This window comes from Schistocerca serialis, chromosome 5, assembly GCF_023864345.2.
Source record: "Schistocerca serialis cubense isolate TAMUIC-IGC-003099 chromosome 5, iqSchSeri2.2, whole genome shotgun sequence".
Lineage (NCBI taxonomy): Eukaryota > Metazoa > Arthropoda > Insecta > Orthoptera > Acrididae > Schistocerca > Schistocerca serialis.
Window position 1 is genome coordinate 237,211,585 of NC_064642.1, and position 20,457 is coordinate 237,232,041.

At 41.9% G+C, this 20,457-nt stretch overlaps 1 protein-coding gene and 1 pseudogene across 1 annotated transcript in view; one reads left to right on the forward strand and one right to left on the reverse strand.

Annotated features, from left to right (window-relative positions):
- The window catches only part of LOC126481667 (uncharacterized), a 120,480-nt gene that overhangs the window by 22,960 nt on the left and 77,063 nt on the right, over positions 1–20,457 (reverse strand). The gene's annotated exons all lie outside the window — the stretch shown is intronic.
- LOC126482956 (5S ribosomal RNA) lies at positions 6,013–6,129 on the forward strand (annotated as a pseudogene).

A 20,457-nucleotide genomic window follows, 5' to 3' on the forward strand; every position in this document is an offset into this window, starting at 1 on the left:
CTTTGTATGCTGATCCAGTTACTGTTATCTAAGAGATGAAAGTTTTCTCCAGCCCACAGCAAATGGGCCAGTCTTTCCCTAATCGTCCTCAATGGGAACAGGAAATGGCCAACGAAAATGCCTACATTCTGCTCCTGATTAGCTGAAAGGGATAAATGTTAAATAATTTATTGGAGCGGTTTGGAGCCAATGAAACTGAGGAATTGGCCAGCTTCCCTCATGAAGTGTAGAAGTCGTGTGTCATCTGCGGCAGTGGTGATGTTTTCGTAATGCATTTCAGAAGTCGGGAGAATGCGATCCTTTGCGATCAACCGAGTGTGTTTCTGTGCGTGGGCCATTCCAATTTTCTAGGGGATGTTGCGAGACCTCAAATTAAGTTGAGGCCCCAAGTAGCTAGCTGGACTGGGGTGTTAGCGTACGAGACGGATTAGGCAAGATTTTCATGATAATTTTTTTACGAGGAATTTTATGTGTGGTGTTTTTGTGTGATTCTTAGCGTACTTGTATTTAACTGTATTTCTGTTTTGTTGTGGAGATTATGGGCGGAAGTAAGATGCGGTATATGAGGTGATAGCTGTGTTTACATTCCAGTTCAGTGGTCAGATCTCGGAATCTGCCTTAGAGTTACTGGGCTCCTAAGTAGTGAGAATCATCCCCCTGTCTCACAGGTCAAAACGAGGCCGGTAAACCTTGTTTAAAGTGACTGGGTAGTGTGACGGTGCAGAGAGTTAATCCGGAACCGCCAATGTGAGTAGCAGTGCATCACGAAATTTGTCTCGTATGTGTGGACTCTTCCCGCGCCTATCGACTTTGACACAACGGAGGCTCTGAGGACAGAGGGAAAGAACGTTCTTCCATCAGCCAATCCTTTCTTTTAGATGAGTAGCGCCGTGAAGATCATTTCTCCCTGAATCGACTTAGTATTTCTCTCTTAGTCATCTGATCACCGGCTGTAATATTCGCAATTCTTCTTTACCTTTGTGTTACAAAAGCTTCTATTCTCTTTTTGTCTATACCATGTAATGTCCATGTTTCACTTTCGTATGATACTACATTTCATACAAATACTTTTAGAAAAGAATTCCTAAAATGTATATTTGTTATTAGTATGAGATGTGGCTATAAAATAACGGGACTATTGCTGTAAAACTTTTTATTTAAAAACTTACAATTTAGTTATTGTCATTCTCGATATACGCCCTTTCTCTATCCCTATGGATTTTCCATTGACGGAAACAGTGCTGGAAGGCTTCCTCTGTGAGCTCCTTTCGATTAGATTAGATTAGATTAGATTAATACTAGTTCCATGGATCATGAATACGATATTTCGTAATGATGTGGAACGAGTCAAATGTTCCAATACATGACATAATTAGGTTAATTTAACAACATACTTAAGTTAATATAACAACTTTATTTTTTGTGTTTTTTGTTTTTCTTTATTTTTTATTTTTATTTTTTAATTTTTTTTCTTAATTTATATCTAAAAATTCCTCTATGGAGTAGAAGGAGTTGTCATTCAGAAATTCTTTTAATTTCTTCTTAAATACTTGTTGGTTATCTGTCAGACTTTTGATACTATTTGGTAAGTGACCAAAGACTTTAGTGCCAGTATAATTCACCCCTATCTGTGCTAAAGTTAGATTTAATCTTGAATAGTGAAGATCGTCCTTTCTCCTAGTATTGTAGTTACGCACACTGCTATTACTTTTGAATTGGGTTTGGTTGTTAATAACAAATTTCATAAGAGAGTATATATACTGAGAAGCTACTGTGAATATCCCTAGATCCTTAAATAAATGTCTGCAGGATGATCTTGGGTGGACTCCAGCTATTATTCTGATTACACGGTTTTGTGCAATAAATACTTTATTCCTCAGTGATGAATTACCCCAAAATATGATGCCATATGAAAGCAATGAGTGAAAATAGGCGTAGTAAGCTAATTTACTAAGATGTTTATCACCAAAATTTGCAATGACCCTTATTGCATAAGTAGCTGAACTCAAACGTTTCAGCAGATCATCGATGTGTTTCTTCCAATTTAATCTCTCATCAATGGACACACCTAAAAATTTGGAATATTCTACCTTAGCTATATGCTTCTGATTAAGGTCTATATTTATTAATGGTGTCATACCATTCCCTGTATGGAACTGTATGTACTGTGTCTTATCAAAATTCAGTGAGAGTCCGTTTACAAGGAACCACTTAGTAGTTTTCTGAAAGACAGTATTGACAATTTCATCAGTTAATTCTTGTTTGTGAGGTGTGATTGCTATACTTGTATCATCAGCAAAGAGAACTAACTTTGCCTCTTCATGAATATAGAATGGCAAGTCATTAATATATAATAAGAACAACACAGGACCCAAGACTGACCCTTGTGGAACCCCATTCTTGATAGTTCCCCAGTTTGAGGAATGTGCTGATCTTTACATGTTACGAGAACTACTTATTTCAACTTTCTGCACTCTTCCAGTTAGGTACGAATTAAACCATTTGTGCACTGTCCCACTCATGCCACAATACTTGAGCTTGTCTAGCAGAATTTCATGATTTACACAATCAAAAGCCTTTGAGAGATCACAAAAAATCCCAATGGGTGGTGTTCGGTTATTCAGATCATTCAAAATTTGACTGGTGAAAGCATATATGGCATTTTCTGTTGAAAAACCTTTCTGGAAACCAAACTGACATTTTGTTAGTACTTCATTTTTACAGATATGTGAAGCTACTCTTGAATACATTACTTTCTCAAAAATTTTGGATAAAGCTGTTAGAAGGGAGATTGGACGGTAATTGTTGACATCAGATCTATCCCCCTTTTTATGCAAAGGTATAACAATAGCATATTTCAGTCTATCAGGGAAAATGCCCTGTTCCAGAGAGCTATTACACAGGTGGCTGAGAATCTTACTTATCTGTTGAGAACAAGCTTTTAGTATTTTGCTGGAAATGCCATCAATTCCATGTGAGTTTTTGCTTTTAAGCAAGTTTATTATTTTCCTAATTTCAGAGGGAGAAGTGGGTGAGATTTCAATTGTATCAAATTGCATAGGTATGGCCTCTTCCATTAACAGCCTAGCATCTTCTAATGAACACCTGGATCCTACTATATCCACAACATTTAGAAAATGATTATTAAAAATATTTTCAACTTCTGACTTTTTGTTCGTAAAGTTTTCATTCAATTTGATGGTAATACTGTCTTCCTCTGCTCTTGGTTGACCTGTTTTTCTTTTAATAATATTCCAAATTGTTTTAATTTTATTATCAGAGTTGCTGGTTTCAGACATGATACACATACTCCTTGATTTTTTAATAACTTTTCTTAATATAAAACAGTAGTTTTTATAATTTTTTGATAGTTTCTGGGTCACTACTCTTTCTTGCTGTCAGATACATTTCCCTTTTCCGGTTACAAGATATTTTTATACCCTTAGTAAGCCATGGTTTGTTACAAGGTTTCTTACGAGTATATTTAACTATTTTCTTGGGGAAGCAGTTTTCAAATGCATTTTCAAAAATGTCATGAAATAAATTATATTTTAAATTGGCATCAGGTTCACGGTACACCTCATCCCAGTCTAACTGCTGTAGGCTTTCCCTAAAATTTGCAATTGTTAAATCGTTGACTGAACGTACTACTTTGGAGGACTGTTTAGTATTGCTGAATGGAGCTATGTCATATATTGTAACTAGCTGAGCACCATGATCAGAAAGACCATTCTCAACAGGCTGAGCATTTATCTGGTTAAACTTATCTTGGTCTATAAAGAAGTTATCTATCAGTGAGCTGCTATCCTTTACCACCCGAGTAGGAAAATCAATAACGGGTGTCAAATTGAAAGAACCGAGTAATACTTCAAGGTCATTTTTCCTATTACCCTCTTTCAGAGAATCTACATTGAAGTCCCCACAAATAATAATTTGCTTCCCCCTGTCTGACAGATAGCACAACAAGGAGTCCAAATTTTTCAGAAATAGATGAAAATTTCCTGATGGGGACCTATATACAGTTACAATTATAAATGTGCCTTTATTTAATTTAAGCTCACAGGCACATGCTTCTATATGTTTCTCTAAATCTTCTAAACAAACCAGAAGCTCATCTACTTTATTCTTTAAACTCCCAATATTTTGATGAAATATACTTACATTATTTTTAATTATACTTTTATGAGAACCTTTCCTTATTCTAACATTTGCAGTACTCTCCTGTCTGAGTTTCTCAATGTGCTTAGGCCTAGTTCCTATACCACACGTACCGTTTTTTTTCTTTCACTACATCAACGGACTGAAATCTTGCCCCTTTTCATGCAGATTTGATGCAGGGGAATCGATAAAAGTCATATGGTGCGAAGTCAGGCGAATAAGGTGGGTTGTCTAACACTGGGACGCCATACTTCGCTTGAAACCTTTTAACTGACAAGCAGTATGAGCTGGTGTGTTGTCTTGATGCGGAACCCATGACTTGTTTTTCCACAACTGGTGTCGTTTTTTCCTCACAGAGTTGAGTAAGAACCTCAAGGTAGTAGTTTTGATTAATAGTTTCACCTCCAGCAACCCAGTGAAGATACACAATTCCAGGAATAACGAAAAAAAAAAAAATCATCACTCCTTTGCATTTTGATCCGCTCATTCAAGCTTTTCTCACTCTCGTTGAAGTTGGGCCCTTGCAATACATGGACTGGCGCTTAGTTTCTGGATCATAATGGTAATACCAAGATTCGTCACATGTTGTCACCCTTTCCAAGAAATTAGGATCATTTTCAGTGGTATTCAAAATGTAGGTACAAACATTTTCACGAGCATCTGTTTGTTCTATCGTGAGGTTCCCGGCACCAGTTTCAAGCACACTTTTCTCATGTTAAATTGATTACGTAAAATTTGCCTTAAGCATTCTTGGTCAATTCATATAGTTCCAGCAATTGATCGAATGTTCAACCGACAATCAGACTGAATCAGATTACCAACTTTTTCGATATTTTCATCCATTTTTGATGTTGAAGGGCGTACTGGGAATGAGTCATTTTCGACGTCTTCTCGGTCATCATGGAAACTCTTGAACCTCTCAAAAACTCATTTATGTGATAAACAGTCTTCACCACACACTTCTAGTAAAAGATTGCTTTCAGTAGAATTTTTTTCCAAGTTCCATGTGAAATTTCATAATAATTCGTTGCTCTATTGTTACACTTATAACAAATAACAAATCTTAAGGTAAACATAGGGCACGGGCACACTGATTTGTCTACAGACAGCATAGATGCCGCATTCAACTAAGAAGGCTTCACAGCTACTGTTCGTTCGTCTTTAGCGCAGGAGTACCTACTCTAGGACAGCATCAATCCAGTTATTTTACAACCTCGTCTCGTATATTTTCTTATCAGAAATTTTTATGCTAATGCAACTCTACATTTTATATAGTTTTTACCTTATCTCAGTTATTTTGTTCCCCAAATTGCAAAACTCGTCCACTGCTCTCAGATCCTCATTTCCAAATCGAATTTCTTTGGCGTCATCTGATCTGTGTACACTCCATATGTGCATGACTGTGGGAAATATAGCTGCTGCGTATAGGAAGGTTAAAGAGACCCTTCGAGAAAAGAGAAGGAGATATAGGAGTATGAAGAGATCGGATGCTAGCCAGTACTAAGCAAAGGAGTGATTTTTTGAAACTTGTATTAAGTGAAACGGAAGCATGCGACCTTATAAATGTGTATACAGCATGATTCCATGATGATGATACAGACTTTCAGGGATGATGGAGAATGGTAAATGTATCAATTTGAGGTAAACGATCCTGGCCCGGAAACGACCGAGTCGAAAGTTGTAAGCGAAACTCGTTCTGATACCTGCGACTGAGGAACTCTTCTACTGCAAGCTCTTCGCTTTCCATGTTTTTGGAGGAGGTAGTATGGACCAAAACAAGAAGAAATTCTACAGTGAACATGGACTCTAAAATACATACATCAAGAGCTATGAGCACTTGCTCTTAATATATGGGCCAACGGCCTTGCAGCAGTGGTAACACCGGTTCCCGTCAGATCACCGAAGTTAAGCGCTGTCGGGCTGGGCTAGCACTTGGATGGTGACAGTCCGGTCTGCCGAGCGCCGTTGGCAAGTGGGGTGCACTCGGGCATTGTCAGGTAATCTGAGGAGCTACTTGATTGAGACGTAGCAGCTCCGGTCTCGTAAACTGACATACGGTCGAGAGAGCGGTGTGCTGACCACATGGCCCTGCTAACCCGCATACAGTGACGCCTGTGGTCTGCGGATGACACGGCGGCCGGTCGGTACCATTGGGCCTTCCAAGGGCTGTTCGGATGGAGTTTAGTTCTTAATATATGGGCTTTAGAGCTCACGTCTACTGGACAGTTTTTTTCTTGTTTCTGTCCATAGCCATACTACATCCTCACAAAATATGGGCTGGTCAGTGTGGTCGAGCGGCTCTAGGCGCTTCAGTCCGGAACTGCGCGACCGCTACGGTCGCAGGTTCGAATCCTGCCTCGGGCATGGGTGTGTGTGATGTCCTTAGGTTAATTCTAAGTTCTAGGGGACTGATGACCTCAGATGTTAAGTCCCATAGTGTTCAGAGCCATTTGAACCATTTGAACAAAAGATGGAAATCAAAGAGCTTGCACTAGAAGAGGTCCACTGCCAGAGATATCAGAACGATTTTCGCACATAACATTCGACTCGGCCGTTTCCGGACCATCCATCGTCCCTTACCTCAAATTGATACATTTACTTGTCTCCATCATCCCTGAATAGTTGTAACATCATTTCAGAATCGTCCTTATTACGTTATGGTCGTGTATTTGCCTCTTTCGGCAATTTACCACCATCTGCAGATGTGATAATTAAACCACAAACAGTTTCGCACTGATATATAAACTCAAGTTATATGATTTATTTATACACATTCCGAACATCATGAAATGCTATAAACAAAATAAAATAGCAAAATAAAATATACATCATATCGTAGCATGTGATGTAATTACCCAGATTCCAAAAACAGGCAAGTTCTGACAGTTGTGAATATTACTGAGTTATCTGTTTAATAACTGATGGTTGCAAAATACTAACATGAATTATCTGCGAAAGATGGAATGGCTAGTAGAACCCGACTTGGGGAACGATTAATTTTGGCTCCAGAGAACTATTAGAACATACGGCACAACACTGTCCCAAGAAGATAGTTTTAAAAAAGGCAAACCTAAATCTATAGTATTTGTAGATATAGAGAATGTTGAGTGGATTACACTCTCTGAAATTATGAAGGTATTAGGGATAAATGCAGGGAGGGTAAGTTAATTACAATGTGTACAGAAACCAGACAGCAGTTATAAGAATTGAAGGACATGGAAAGGGAAGCAGTAATTGAGAAGAGTGTGAGCCATTGTTAGACTATCCCCGATATTATTCAATCTGCACGGAGCAAGCAGTAAAGGAAACCAAGGAGGCAAAAGAAATTGAAGTTGTATAAATATGCGCCCCTGGCCACCAAACTCCCCGGATTAAAGCCCTATCGAGAATCTGTGGGTCCTCTTCGATCCGGCCATGTGCGCCCTGGGTCCTCAACCTAGCACGGTTTGCCACGCTACTGGAGTCGACGCGGCACCACGAACCCATCGATACTTTCCAGAACCTCATCGACTGTCTTCCTGCACGTCTCGCAGTGCTCCGCGTTCCATAACATGGTTATTCAGGCTTCTGACGGGTAGTCACGTTTATGTGACTGGACAGTGTATAAATAAATGTTTAGTATATAAAGCGTAAAGGTTGTTACCAAAAATCTCTAAAAGTATTTGACCAATTTACTTAAAATTTTTACGGGACACATTAGTAAGCATTCATGTGGACATAGGACATAGATTTCTTTAAACAACAATGTATACGTTTTCAGTTAAAACAGATTGTGAGATGGAAAATGCCGTGCTCTGCTCTGAGTAAGTGCGGTTTTGTTTTAATTTTCGCAATCAATTTTAACTACGACAGTTTAGAAAATAATTTTACCTGCCAGGGTAACCGAGCGCGCTAACGCGCTGCTTCCTGGACTCGGATAAGCGCGCCGGCCCCGGGTCGAATCCGCTCGGCGGATTAACGACGAGGGCTGGTGTGCCGGCCAGCCTGGATGTGGTTTTTAGGCGGTTTTTCACATCCCGCTAGGTGAATATCGGGCTGGTCCCCACGTTCCGCCTCAGTTACACGCGTCGCAGACATTTGAAACTCATCCGCACTATTTCACGATTTACACTAGATGCAGACAGTTGGGGTACACTGATTCCGTTCTGGGGGGTATGAGGTGGTGGCAGGAAGGGCTTCCGGCCATCCCTAACACTAACACTGCCAAATCCGTTGTAACCACGCTGACCCTGCGATCGCAGTGGGACTATGGTGTCAGTGAAAGAAAGAAAGAAAGTTTAGAAAATAATTTTCTCCCATACATATTCTTTCTCATCATCATCATCATCATCATCATATTATTGTTATTTTTATTTGCGTTGAGACCCTATAGGATCATGCAAAGAATTTTGTCTCATTTGAGCATTCTTTCTGATCTTCCACGTTCTGTCATTTTTTTCTCTGTGCGGTCTCTTTCTATCCTCAGCCCACGTTGTCCCTGGTTTCTTTGTGACTTATTTCTCTTACGTAACATTCCACTTCTATGTCTTGTCTGATATTTTTCTGTGTTGAACTTTATTGGATCGATTTCTGCTTTTTCTAAGTCCAGTTTGACTTGAGTGATTCGTGGTATTGTTGACCAGACCCCTATGTCAGAATTCTGGTGGCTTCCTTTTCTCACATCTGCTGCTAGTTTTGACATCTTCTCTGTCGTTTTCCTAGAGTGTAATGTGTACACCTTTTCTGCCAGCTTTGAACCGAGAATTTTTCTCATAATTTTGCGTTCTTCCTTCATTATGCTTTCCATGTCTCTTTTCGTATTGAATGTTAGTGTTTCACTTGCATACAATATTTGAGGCTTGATTACTGTATTGTAGTGTGTGGTATTTGTTTGAGTGCGCCTGCATTTCTTGTATTTGTCTTGTGTTCTCCTGTAATCTCTCTTAATTTTTTGTGGACGAGTCTTCTATGAGATCTTTTCTCCTTATGTAGATTCGAGGATTTCACCTAGATATTGGAAATGTGTAACTCTGTTTATCTTGCTAGAATTTATATCCAATTTTTGTATGTTTCATTTTGAGCAGGAGAATTCAGACTTCCGGAAAGAGATTTGCAGGCCAACTTTTCCTGCACATTCATTTAGTATTACTATTTGTTTGGTCACTGTTCCTTTGTTATCTGAGAGCATAGCCAGGTCGTCTTCGAATGCTAGTCTTGATATCTATCTTGTCCTGGGATCGTCCTAGTCGTTTTGGTTTCGAGTGTCCTTGGATTTTCAGCTATTTTTCCCATTCTCTTATTACTTTGTCCATGACTAGGTTGAACAATAGTGGGGATAATCCGTCGCCTTGGCGCACTGCAGCTTTGATCATGAGGGTGTCGGAGATTTTACCTATGAATTTAACTTTTGGTGTTGTGCCGGCGTTGCCTGTCTGATTAGTCATAGTGGTTTTGGATCGATTCCCTGGTCTTCTAAGATGATGAATAGGGATTTTCGGTCAACAGAATCATATGCTTTCTTGAATTCTATGAAAGTGCAAATGATTGGAGTATTCCTTTTGGCCTTTTATTTTAGAAATGTTTTCAGATTGAAGATTTGTTCTGTACATGAATGACCGAGGTGAAAGTCTGCCTGGTATTCACCAGTTTTGTATTCTAACTGTTCTTGTGTTCTCTGGAGTAAGCACGCTGGCAAAATTTTGTAGGCGACATGTAGCAGGGAGATTCCTATGTAGTTTCTCATATTCTCCCTGTCTCCTTCCTTGTGCGGCGGGTGGATAAGCGCACGTTTCCAGTCGTCAGGTTTTTTCTGTTTGCCTGATGGGTGTGATTATTTGTGTAAGTTCATGTAAAGACTTTGGTCCGAGATTCTTTAGTAGTTCTGCAAGGATGCCGTCTTCATTGGATGTCTTGTTGTTTTTAATTTAAGTATGTGTTTGTGGATCCATTTACATGTTTAGGGGAGTGATATGGGTAAGTGGAGGTGCAATCTTACGTTGGGAATCTTGTTTCAGATTCAGGGTATTTAAGGAAATCAGAGAAACAACGTAGCAGTTCTTGACAGTTCTCTTGATTATTTAGTACTACTTTTCCATCCGATTTTCTGATGCATAAGTTTTGAGGTGTGTACCCGTTGACATTCCTTGCCAAAGTCCGGCAAAATCCTGTTGTGGTTGTGAAAATTTTCCTCTGTAGCATCTTATTTTCTCTTGGTCTGCGAAAAGAGTTTCGTCGGTTTTCTGGACTCGTTAAGACGAACAGATTTACTGGAGATTTTTTACTGTTGTATTCCTGGAAGGCTTCTTTGCATCTTTCTAGTGCATTTTTACATTCTGAGTCCCACCATGGGTGTTCAGTGTTCTTTTTCCGTGGTATCGGTTATTTTGCTTTTCGTGTGATCTTTATATACGAAAGTTGTATACGCGACAATGTGCAGTTTTGTTTACTTTCTCGCAGTCGGTTTTCACAGAAAACAAAAAAGCTGTATTGATACACACACCAAAAAAAGTTTTTCGTCACCTAGACTCCGAGAGTTCCGGAACCTATACAGAAAACTGGAATAGAGATCAACATAAACAATCATTTCAGCCCTTCTTATTGCTCATGAAAACCTTACATTTCATGTTGTACCGCCATACAGAAAGACGTGCAGAGGTGGTGGTCCAGATTGCTTTACACACCAGTAACTGCAATACCCAGTAGCTTGTCCTCTTGCATTGATGCATGCCTGTATTCGTCGTCGCATACTATCCACAAGTTCATCAAGGCAATGTTGGTCCAGATTGTCCCACTCCTCAACGACGATTCGTCGTGGATCCCCTTTTCAATCTGTCCCAGACATGTTCGATAGGGTTCATGTCTGGAGAACATGCTGGCCACTCTAGTCGAACGATGTCGTTACAATGAAGGAAGTCATTCACAAGATGTACACGATGGCGGCGCGAACGGTCGTCCATGAAGACGAATGCCTCGCCAATATGCTACCGATATGGTTGACCATCGGTCGGAGGATGGCATTCACGTATCGTACATCCGTTACGGCGCCTTCCATGACCACCAGCGGCGTACGTCGGCCCCACATAATGCCACCCAAAAACAGCAGGGAACCTCCACCTTGCTGCACTCGCTGGACAGTGTGTTTAAGGCGTTCAGCCTGACGGGGTTGCCTTCAAACATGTCTCCGACGATTGTCTGGTTCAAGGTATATGTGACACTCATCGGTGAAGAGAACGCGATGCAAATCCTGAGAGGTCCATCTGAATCGCGCTGCATGGTGTCATGGTTGCAAGGAGGAACTTCGCCATGGAGGTAAGGAGTGAAGTTGCGCATCATGCAGCCTATCGCACACGGTTTGTGTCGTAACACGACGTCCTATGGCAGCACGGAAAGCATTATACAATATGGTGGCATTGCTGTCAGGGTTCCTCCTAGCAAATAATCCATAGGTAGCGGTCCTTCACTGCAGTAGCAGCCCTTGGGCGGCCTGAGCGAGGCATGTCATCGACAGTTCCTGTCTCTCTGTATCTCCTCCATGTCCGAACAACATCGCTTCGGTTAACTCTGAGACGCCTGGACACTTCCCTTGTTGAGAGCCCTTCCTGGCACAAAGTAACAATGCGGACGCGATCGAACCGCGGTATTGACCGTCTAGGCATGGTTGAGAGGCGTGTACCTCCTTTCTGGTGGAGTGACTGGAGCTGAGTCTAATAGGCGCTGCTGATGCATGGTTGTTTACACCTTTGGGTGGGTTTAGTGACATCTCTGAACAGTGAAAAGGACTGTGCCTGTGATACAATATCCACAGTCAACGTCTACCTTCAGTTCTGGGAACTGGGATGATGCAAAATTTTTTTTGATGTGTGTAGCTTATCATGTTACGATTAGAATACTGTTATGGAATCTGAATTTGCAATTCCAATAAACAAAGCTCAAGGTCAGAGAGAGGGGTATGAGGAGATGGACAGAGAGAGGGGGAGGAGGAGATGGAGAGAGAGTGGGAGAGGTGGTGGTGGACAGAGAGAGAATGGGGGGGGGGGAGGAGATCAGGACATATATATGATATATCCATTTCCCATACATATTTAGCAATTGCTAAGCATTGCCAGTTTCGCTAGTACAAAAATATATTTAGAGCAATGAAATCGTCAGGCTAGAGTATCCGGCACAGAGCTGGAACCTGTGAAATGTCAGTGGCTTTCACGGCACAAAGCTGTTTGCTGTACGGCGAAAGGCCGGCCGGGGTGGCCGAGCGGTTCTAGGAGCTACAGTCTGGAACTGCGCGACCGCTACGGTCGCAGTTTCGAATCCTGCCTCGGGCATGGATGTGTGTGATGTCCTTAGGTTTAAGTAGTTCTATGTTCTAGGGGACTGATGACCTCAGAAGTTAAGTCCCATAGTGCTCAGAGCCATATGAACCATTTTGTACGACGAAAACAGCAACGTATGTGGAACAGGCCTGATTGCATGTCATGTTTGCCCGGAGCTGCGCTAACCCTGAGACGTTGCCATAGAAACGTGCATTACTTGGCAAAAGGAATGGGCGATCATTTGACGAAAGAAAGGGGACGGACATTGACACAGTGTATTCCAGAGTTCTTTCATTTGGTGCAGAGAAGCAGGTAAGTTGTATTAAAACTCATAGATATTTGTCAATTGTTATTCCAAAAATGCTTTGGGATTATCTGATGTTGCTTTGGTGGGTTGAATAACGCACCACCTAAAATAATGCGCCTTTTGTCAACAACAAAGTGCTTTGCCGAGGTATGACATTCTCAGATAACTGTGGATTGCCCTTCTGAGGATTTGAATGAAAGTGTGCGTAGATCAGTGGAATTTATGCCGAAGTTCATATAATTCATGCTGATCGTACAACATCTACCGTGTCGAATCGTTATTTATTTCTGAATGATTTTGAGATCTACAATAATTTTTACTTACGAAAAATATGCTGATGCAGCACTAACGTATGGAGAACGTCACTAAACGCACGGAGTGGCAGAACTCATGGATGATGATGATGTTTGGTTTGTGGGGCGCTCAACTGTGCGGCCATCAGCGTCCGTACAAATTCTCAATCTGTACATAGTCCAATCTAGCCACTTTCGCGAGTGATGATGGAATGATGAGGACAACACAAACTCCCAGTCCGTGGGCAGAGAAAATTCCCAACCCGGCCGGGAATCGAACCCGGAACCCCGTGATCCGGAGGTAGCAACGCTAGCCACTAGTCCACGAGCTGCGGCGACTTGAGCGAGATCTACCATTCTGCATTCAAAAAACCACAGTTTTATCTGAAGGAAAAGAAAAAAAGCGAAGTTAAGAGCTGCACCTCGGTAGTTTGTAAGGTTATAAAAACATGCTTCTTTTATGGCCACATAGTGACTATTTGTCAAAGCGAAAATGATTACCAGCACCTTTAACGTATCAGAAAGTGTCTGATGTGAAAGGGATGGCTTACTCTATGTAGGCCTATGAGATTCGAGGAAACGAAGCTACCGTGAGACCGTGGAGGCTGGCTGTTTGAACTTCCGTCACTCGGTGCTCAACTAGAGGAAGTTGTAGACAGACTGAAGTGGCAGAAGGCCTAGCCTTCGAAATCTCGCTTTGTGGCAGCGCTAGAGCTATATGTTTGAGATTTAACCGATGCCATTGATGGACAGTCTTTTGATTAGGAATGTTACGCTACCGAGCCTCCTTCCCTTTCAGGTCAGGTACTGGTCATGAAATTTTCTCCCTCCGCCAGGACTGGAAGACGCACCACAACGAAAGGAGTCGCACGAGTGGACTTAACTGACCACGACTACCGGAATGGTCGCCATTAACGCAGCAGGAATGTGCAACAAAGCCTAAAGGTACACCATTAATGGATCAATAATTGTTTTGGAATGTTTGAGGTAAACCAACCCGGCGTCCAGTCGTTAATCACATAACACGAACAAACAACGTGCAAGCGGGGCACGCGGCGACAGCGGGTTTCTGTACACCGCTTGTTTACAGTTACTACGGATGCCGTTACAGGTCCATTAATCACTGATGTTCACCCGTCGTGCAGGCAAGGCCGGTACAGCATGAAATGGTGACCGGTGCCCCAATAATACAATTACCGCTCACAGATGAACTCAGTTCTTTTAGCCACTGTTCGAGCCATTTTTCACATGTAGTGAAACACACACACACACACACACACACACACACACACACAGACTTTTATACTGCAACACTGCAAGGGTCACCGTCTAAGTTTTTTCCTACCGGCCACTATATGACAATAGTGAAATATGAGGCGGCTTCTGTTTTAAAATGTGTCATTTGTATTCGCCGAAACAATGGCAGTCCAGAAATTGCCCGAGTACTAATCGCACGCTATAAGACAGTCCTTTTGCGGAGAATGCTGGGAGCAAAAGCTCGCGATCGGATAGTTGCACGCTGGCTGCTGGGACAAGGACCTAGGCACGATTTTATGAAAATGGGGGCGGGGGGGGGGGGGGGGTGGTCCGATTTATTAAAGAGGACCTTAAAAAGACATATGTTTATCATATATTCTGAAAATTTCTGTAAATAACGATAAACCATTCTACCCGACAATGATGTCCGAGTTTTCACAAAGCGTAGATATAATCCCTTTACTTAGGAGTGCTGTATGTTGGGAAACCACTAAGAAGCAGTCACGCTTCAACCTCCCTTCAATCTTTAAGGTCATTTCACACTCATCTTCTTTCAGTCTGGATTTAAACTGAAGAAGTGATCAGAAACGGACGAGCGCAAATTTTTTGAAACACCGTATTATCGATAGGGCTTTTGGAATAGAGAGATCTTCGTTCGACAGATAAGCTAGAACAATTGTTGGTAGCGAAAATGGGAAGGATCCAGAATTATTCAACCTTACATTTTCCCAATTTGCGTTATTTAAGTATGCATCTCCCTCTTCTTGCAATATAAGAATTATAATTTTCTTCATTAAAGAAGAATTTAGATTATTATTTATTTATCATATGGCTTTTAGTGCTGGGAGTCTCCAAAGAGATGTTCGACTCGCCTTCGATGGAGCTCTTTTCATTTAAGCAGAGGCGCTGCATCTTTAAGGAAATTGGAAACTTTCAGGAATTGGCTGTGGCCTATAGTAAAGGAGCAACCCTGGCATTTGCCTAAACAAGTAATGGGAAAGAACAGAAAACCATTTTCAAGGTTGCTGGCGGATGGATTCAAACCAACGCGTTTCCAGAATTCAGGGACTGCTAGCTCAGCGACCCAGCACGCAGACCTACCTAAAGTCGGTAGAGAATTGGGAAAATCTGGTTGTTGTACATCGCTTTAAAATAAAAAAGTGCATCACAACAAAAGATTGAATTCTGACATTGCATGTTTCTCCTTTAATTGTGCGTGTTCAGTCATTTGATACTGCATGCAAATTTTAAAATATCGTTGTGCGTAGAACTACTGGCTTCATTTATTACAGTATTAAGAGGAAGTAAACGGATTTTCGACGAAATGGGTAGGGAGGGATGCAGAGCGCAAACGGCTCGGACGAATTCAAGCAGCCCGCCGAAAAAATCTTTTAGAAGCGAACGAACTGTTGGATGTGCTGTCATCCCTCACCCCTTCCGCTCTCCGCAATCTCATCCCAGTCGTTCCGTATCGGAACTGGTTATCGTAATTCAATACCGCCCAGGTGACCAGACTGGGCGATATTTTTGTTGATCAGCGCTATTTTTGGGCGACTCAAACCAATCCAAGAGGATTTTCATGCACTGATTTTAATTTAAAGTTTTTTGTAATTGTATTTACTGCTCCGCTGCCTTGTGAATATACTGAAATATTGCAACCCCAATGTTCTACCAGCCTCGAAATAACGTATCAAGTGCTAAAATTTAACTGCTACAGATGGATAATTGCGCTATTATAGCAGTGCATACATATTTTTAATTTAACATAACGCTAGCGGATGAATCAAAATCGATTTTCCTCGTATTTCTTGTTACAAACTTACTCATAATTAGAAACTACCACAACAGCACACAGAACAAAAAGTGAAAGGCGGCACTTACATTAAATTCAACTGCAAGTAAGAACTGAACTGGTTAACAAAACAACTGACAACTGAGCTAGTTTAAATCTATCGATGGCCTTGCTGACTATCGATAGTGCGCATCCCTTTTTCGCCACGTGACTGAAAACCGTAGTAGCATCCACTTTCACTACACAGCGACTAGGTTGTAGTAATAGGGAATATCTGGAGCCCCTGGACCCATCTTCCCCCCCCCCCCCCCCCCCCCCACCCACCCACCCCCACCCATTGGCTACGGCCTTGGCTGGGACAGACCCCCTAGAGATCAGAAACGGAGCAAGTATGTGTCGATTGTTGTATGTTGCGTACTTCGCACATTAAAGCGCTGTTGTTACACCACTGCTAATGGACTTCCTGCGTTCCCACTGTAGTTGCACGAATATGAGGAGTGTTAAATGTGGTACTGCGGTCGCATCATGCTCGTCGACTCGTTCTTTCTTACAAAACATGCAGGAGATGTAAGGCTACTCGTGACTTATTGTTAGTATGGAAGATGACTAACCGATCTTGCTGCTGTAAAGTAGCACTGACATGGCGAAATGATCGATTACTGGGATCAGATGGCCTTTAACGAATCTGTGTTTCGTGAGACTGTGGAGGATGTAAGACGAAAATTAACTGATGCTATGTACACAACTGCAAACGTGTTGCATTACATTAGGAATGATTATTTGAATAAGTTTCATGCTATAGTCTATGATTCAGACGAAAAAACATATAAATTTCGTCCAGTACAAACAAAATTATTTTATTCTTGTTTATTATGCCTTCACCACGAGAAAACATACGCGCTGCGAAAACTGGGCCAGAGCGACTTCACTGTCATATCCCCGAGACAGAAAGGAGCGCTCTTTCGGTGTTCATTTGGTTATGGCAACTTGTGTTTACGGGCTAACAGCGAGTTGTGTGGTTTATCATTCATTTCTGTAATTTATTTTAATAATTGATGACGATTTAGAGATTGCACCTCATCTCCATGTCTGGTACTGTTGTTACAGACATGGTAAGGTCTCGAAAGTGTATGTGTCAACGTAACTTTTGGTCGTTGTCTGTATAGATATTAAGTATTGCCATAAATTTTCAGCAGTCTTCAAAGATTTTTTATCTATGTAAGTGCATGTATAAATTAGAATAATATTCACTGTTGACCCATCAGTCGTTATATCGGTATATAATAATCGCCATGCCGATTGGTTGCGTATGTCATTTAGCCAGATCGGGCATGTTATGATATTTCAGTTCGCATTTGAAAATGGCTATGAAGCCGAAATCATGCTTGTGTGAAATAATGGCAGCAATTTTTTTCGAAACGGTTGCATATGTGCAGGAACACTGTGAGTCTGCGGTTATGCTTGCGACCTCGTGTACTCGCTCTGCATTCGGAACAGATGGAGCACACTTGTACAGTCAGCACAGAGTACGGTGGCCGATGCGCGTGACCAATTTTCGTCCAAAGAGCAGGGCGAGTTCATTCGTTTGTTCGGAACGGGAGGCCTTCAGTGTGTGCCAACTTTCGGCCGGTCGGCGATGACAAAATCGAGAACAGGCCCTGCAGTCTTTCTCAAATGATTTTACAGAAACTATTCGGTAAAAATATCGTTTTTGCGTTACTTATAGCTTTATGTGTCAGGTTCAATGTGAGGTGTTATCATTTCGTTAATGGTTATAGTTATTGTGATATTCACGTGGAAGTAAGACACTGCTCGAAATTCGAAAGAAATGTTTGAAATAAAAAATAGTGGTGGATAATTTTGCGTTTGGTGTATGTTACACAATGTGTTGAAATTTAGCTAACATACTGAATTTTTCTTCGAGTTGGGTGGAAGTCTCTATCTGTCGAGAAAATTGACCTGATGTAGCACACTCATTTGCCATCACGCCGCGCCAGCAATGAAGCCAGAGTGAAATATTCACAACATTCCTAATATTTCATAAACGGTGGCAGATATCGAAATGAGATTTTAGCAAATGACAGCACGCAAACAGGAGAGTATTTTTCCATATGGTTATTATGCAAAACTTACAACTTTGCTTCCGCCCTTTTTCTCCCCAACATTTGAGGCTTTAATGAAACAAATTGGTTACACATGTATCATTCAAAGTATTTTCCATCGCTGGCCACTACTTTCTCCCGTATTTCGGGCAGTGTACGAATCCCGCGTCGAAAAAATTGTTCATCTTTTGAAGCGATCCACGAATCGATCCAATTTGTGACTTCTTCATAAGATCGGAAGTGTTGGTCAGCCAGGCCATGCGCCATTGGTCTAAACAGATGATAGTCAGAGAGAGCTGTCTGCAGAATACGACGGGTGGGTTAGGACTTCCCATTTTAACGTTGCCAAGTACGTTTTGACCTCTTTTGCAACGTGGGGTCGAGCATTGTCGTGCTGCAAAATCACTTTATCGTGCCTCTCACTGTATTGCGGCTGTTTGTCTTTTAATACTCTGCTCAAACGCATTAATTGCGTTCGATAACGAGCACCTGTGATTGTTTCACTTGGTTTTAACACGTCATAGTGCATGACGCCGAGCTGGTCCCACCAAATGCAGAGCATGATCTTGGAGCCGTGAATATTCGGTTTGGCCGTCGGCGTGGAAGCATGGCCGGGATATGCCCATGATTTTTTTGCGTTCAGGGTTATCGTAATGAACCCATTTTTCGTCCCCGGTCAAAATACGATGCAGAAATCCCTTCCGTTTTTGCCTCTGAAACAACTGTTCACAAACGCCGTTAAACGTCTCTTGGTTTCAGCTCACACGGGACCCAAGTTTCTGCTTTCTTGAATCACGCCCATAGCCTTGAGACGTTTTGAAATGGCTTGCTGTGTCACTCTCACTAATCGTGCCAATTCTTGAGTTTGACGCGATTCTTCACTCGGCAACGTCTCTAATTCTGCATCTTCGAAAAAATTCTCTCTTCCACCACTATGCCGTTCTACGACGTTAAAATCACCGTTCTTGAAGCCGGCCGGAGTGGCCGACCGGTTCTAGGCGCTACAGTCTGGAACCGCGCGATCACTACGGTCGCAGGTTCAAATCCTGCCTCGGGCGTGGATGTGTGTGATTTCCTTAGGTTAGTTAGGTTTAAGTAGTTCTAAGTTCTAGGGGACTGATGACCTCAGAAGTCAAGTCCCGTATTGCTCAGAGCCATTTTTTGTAATTTTTAAAGTCTGTTGATATCTGGTGAAACGAGGAATGCTACGGGCTTTGTACCAACGTAAGTGAAAACTTACACCTTTGATTTGTACCGAGGGCGAGCTTTTTGTATGCTACTGACCTTACTTTTCCTCTGTTCCTCACTTAATAAACCACTGTTTCAGAATTCTCTCTCAACTGCACATGTTAGTGCGGTGAGACTGTGTAAATTCCGCTGTGTTATGGCAAAAGAAGCAAATTTTAATGTGGCAACAAGAGAAACGTGTAAGTTTTACTCGAAATTCGCCACTCATGACGCTTCTCTGAAAGTTACAAATGTTATAATGGCTGGGCGAAAATAAATTGCTGCAGTTTGAGCGGAATTCTTTGTTGATATTAACCAAAGAAGAGGTGACGGATCTTTTTGAATGGTCACCATGCAAGTGTGGGCGTGGAGGGGCTCCACTTTAAATTTAGAAAGAAATGTGAGCTCAGGTTTCAGTTTAAAACGGCGTTTCCTCTCCAGCGTTCGCCATGTCCCCTACACCGCCTGCCGGTAACCCACACTACTGTCGCTCTCCCCACGCATGGCCTGCTGACTGTCCATCTATCGGCCATCGTATTCTGCATGGGCTCTACCCGACAGCAGACTCAGGTGACGAGTGGGCTGCGGCGGAAACCGATGAGTCGAATCTACGGGCACACGGGGACGGCGAGTTTGGAGATGATGTCACAGACTCGCTTGCTAGTTTAAAGCGAATTTAAGGAGCTCATTTCTGATCTGTGCAAGCCACGTCTTCTTCTCGCAAGGAAGCCAGTTTATAGCTTATGAAAGAACGATGGGGAGCCGCTAAAAGGACAGGTGCACCCTCTTCGCTTCTTTATCTGAACGATAATAACAATCAAAGCGCACAAAAGCCCACACGAATCAACACTATTTTCACAAGGGCTACTTTATTGCTACGGCGCACAGTATAGTAATGTAGCTCAGGTTGGCAACAGGTGTAAACATTCCTTAGCGACCTAAAGTCGCACTTAGTGTGCGATTAGTAATCTGCTTAGACTGAACTTTTAAAGAAGCAGTTTTGCGGAACATATTGAAAATTCATGTGAAAGTTTTC